The 315-nt window shown below is 35.6% G+C and overlaps 2 protein-coding genes across 2 annotated transcripts in view; one reads left to right on the forward strand and one right to left on the reverse strand.

Annotated features, from left to right (window-relative positions):
• Window positions 1-315, reverse strand: part of LOC116693433 (uncharacterized protein KIAA0513-like) — a 453,101-nt gene that overhangs the window by 216,280 nt on the left and 236,506 nt on the right. The gene's annotated exons all lie outside the window — the stretch shown is intronic.
• LOC116693434 (uncharacterized protein KIAA0513-like) overlaps window positions 1-315 on the forward strand; it is a 453,088-nt gene that overhangs the window by 188,097 nt on the left and 264,676 nt on the right. The gene's annotated exons all lie outside the window — the stretch shown is intronic.

Consider the following 315-nt stretch of genomic DNA (forward strand, 5'->3'; position numbering starts at 1 on the left):
CCAATACATTCATGATTTAATTTTCTTGTTGCTTGTCCTTCTCTAATAAAGGACAGTTAGTGTTACTTCTTAATATGCAGGCCTAATGTTTTTTATTATAGCTTACGGTTTCATAACCTTCTCCATTAGTCTTACCTGGACCAATAACGTGGCCTATAAATCGTAGGCCTACGTATGTAGTGGAGTTATCATTCATCACACCGGGAACACCACAATGCATCTTAATCTTTTTATTTTGGTGCGGTCACTTGTCAGATGAATAAAAAAACATGAATATTGTTTTACATATGCTCACAGCGTGTATTGAAGTCACTT

Source organism: Etheostoma spectabile, chromosome 8 (assembly GCF_008692095.1).
Source record: "Etheostoma spectabile isolate EspeVRDwgs_2016 chromosome 8, UIUC_Espe_1.0, whole genome shotgun sequence".
Classification (NCBI taxonomy): domain Eukaryota; kingdom Metazoa; phylum Chordata; class Actinopteri; order Perciformes; family Percidae; genus Etheostoma; species Etheostoma spectabile.